A 2,792-nucleotide genomic window follows, 5' to 3' on the forward strand; every position below is an offset into this window, starting at 1 on the left:
GGCCGCCTCGGCCTACCCCGAGCGCGCAGGCAGTCGCAACGGGTGCCGATTGGTCAAATCAGACCCCGCCTCTTTCCCGTCTGACAGACAGTTGTCCCGACCCACCGCGAGCGGGCGGGGAGTCGCAGCTGGTGTCAATTGGTCAAATATGCTGCCGCGTTGCCCAGCCCCCTTGGCCTGACAGGCAGTTACAACAGCCTACCCCGGGCGCGCAGGGAGCGCAGCGAGCGCTGATTGGTCAGACGCGCCGGGCGGTGTCTATTGAGGTCGTTCCCAAGGCATTTTTCCGAGAAGAGCGCCGCGATGTGCTGGAGGGTGTGTTGTGTGCTCCTTCCTATGGCTGGACGCCCCGCAGCCAAGCCTCGCCCTCGCCCCACCCTTTCCAGCCCAGAAGAGCGAGCGGGAAGTCCAGAACATTTCCCTGTGTCCGTGTGAAACCTGCACACGGATCAAGAGGCCGCTGGAAAGGTGGGTTGCAGTACACTGAGCTCCACACAGGCCGGATGCTGTGCCTCGCGGACGAAATCAAACACAACATGCAAAGCGATCCTAAGAAGCCGAGAGGCAAAATGTCATCACAGCCATCTTTTGTGCAAACTTGCCGGGAGGACCCTTCCTGAAGAAGCACCCGGATGCTCCGGCAATTTCTCAGCGTTTTCTAAGAAGCGCTCGGAGAGGTGGGAGACCATGTCTGCTAAAGAGAAGGGGAAATTTGAAGACAAGGCCAGGGCGGACAAGGCCTGTGATGAGAGAGAAATGAAAACATACCCTCCTAAAGGGGAGAGGAAAGAAGTTCAAGGATCTCTGCGCCCCAGAGGCCTCCTTCGGCCTCTTTCTTGTTCTGAGGATGGCCCCCAAATCAAAGGCAAGCACCCTGGCCTGTCCATCAGGGACATTGTGAACACGCTGGGAGGGCCATGGGATCACACCGCAGAAGAAGAACGCCGAGCTGGAGGGGAAATGCAAAGAGGAGATTGCTGCATACGGGCTAAAGGGAAGCCCGAGGCCTCCAAAGAGGGGGTCACCAAGGCCAAGAAAAGCAAGAAGAAGGACAAGGAAGGTGAAGAAGATGATGATGAATAAGTTGGTTCTAGGGCAGTTTTTTCTTCTTGTCTATCAGGCATTTAACCCCGCTGCACACAACTCACTCCTTTTAAAGGAAAAAAAATGGAAGTGTAATAAAGAAAAAAAATCAGGAAAGGTGTGCATCGGGGTGGTACCTTTGCACCCTGCTTAGGTAGTCTGTGTGCCGAGCAGATACTCTGACAACCTGGACTATGGGGAGAACAGGCCTGAAGGCTGGAGGAGGGCTCAAGCACTTCCTGATGGATGATTGCAGACCAGAGCCCTCGCTCTGGATGACAGTACAAAGTCCTCACAACGGCGGGGCAGGCAACGCCAGGCCGGGTGGAGGCAAGACTGAAGTTGTCGCGGGTTTTGTTCTGCTGGGCCCACCAGCGACAACCGTGGAACAGTGGAAATGGTGACCAAAGAATAGATAGTGCGCTGGGCACGTGAGCCACACAGACCCCAGTAAAGGGCTGAAGAGCAATGGTGTCACTTTGAGAACTACCTGGCCCGAGCCGAGATGTCTCCGATTGCTTCCAGTGCATGTGGAAGGTGGACACTCAGGAAGGCCACAGAATGGATGGTGCGGGCAGAGACATCGAACAAACGCACCACAGGTGTTCAGAGGAGCCAGCGCGTCTGTCCGGTGGGAAGGACAGCCAGAATGCGCCTTTGAAGCGAGGCTGGTGAGACTTTGTCTCGAGCCCTTGGGACATTTTGTCGGGGAGGCCAGTCCCTGGACGTACGTCAGCAGCGGTGTTGGGGAAAGAGGAAGACCTTACAACGATGGAGCGACGCTGTGGCTGCAGCCTTGGCTCAGCCATGATTGCGAGGAGTTAGGACCAGGCGGTGTTCCACTCAGCTGTGTACACGTTGGAACAGCGTCCTGTGACTGCAGCAAGTCCCAATTAAGACCAGCGCTCTTGACTGGGTGCACCACCTCCGTTCTGTAGGGGAGGAGGTGGGCTAGGAGAGGGTCTCGCGTGGGAGCCTCCATCCCAAGAGGGGCCACTGTTCCTGGAAGGCTGCCGGAGGCATCAGGAAGGCTCTCCAGGGGCAGGAGATAGTGGCGATCTGGCCCAGGAGGACAGCGGCCGGGGAGCCCTGTGGGGTGGCTATGAGTGGGGACCCCGCCCCCAACAACGATGCTCCTGCCACAGGGCAGATAGCTCGTCCTGTGGCCTCTTAGCACATCCACACATGGAAGTGCTCAGGGCAGGCTGCGGACATCACCACACCCCTGGGCTCCAACTGCAAGCCCTCCTGGCCTCTGAGGGACCCAGGTATCCCACCCCCCTGCCATGGCTTCCTCTGAGACGGGCCTCACCTACAGGCTCAGAGGGCGCTTTTGAGAGGGAGGGGCTTCTCTCCCTGCAGCAGCACCTGGGACACCCTTGAAGCAGCACTCCCCCGAAGCCCCCCCTGCATCTCCCACCCCCCGCCCCCGAAGCCCCCCCTGCAACTCCCCCCACCCCACATCTCCACCCCTGCTAGCCCCAAGTGACCAGGAGACACAGAGTTGGACTTGCCCTTCTCCCGCCCTCGCAGGGCGATGCCCCGATTGGCCAGGCCAGAATCTGAGAGGATTCACTCCACAATCTGGACTCGGGGTGACTGTGGCTCACCCCTATGTCCAGAAATGACTCTCAGGTCAAGGTCTGGCCGGCGGGGAGGTGACCCCAAACCAGTGACGTGTGTGTGTGTGTGTGTGTGTGTGTGTGTGT

At 58.6% G+C, this 2,792-nt stretch overlaps 1 pseudogene; it reads left to right on the top strand.

Annotated features, from left to right (window-relative positions):
• Positions 1–503: 503 nt before the first annotated feature.
• On the top strand, positions 504–1,083 carry LOC101643874 (annotated as a pseudogene).
• The last annotated feature ends 1,709 nt before the right edge of the window (positions 1,084–2,792 follow it).

Source organism: Echinops telfairi, unplaced genomic scaffold (genome assembly GCF_000313985.2).
Source record: "Echinops telfairi isolate 266 unplaced genomic scaffold, ASM31398v2 ScPeMD7_25;HRSCAF=90, whole genome shotgun sequence".
In the NCBI taxonomy this organism is placed as follows: domain Eukaryota; kingdom Metazoa; phylum Chordata; class Mammalia; order Afrosoricida; family Tenrecidae; genus Echinops; species Echinops telfairi.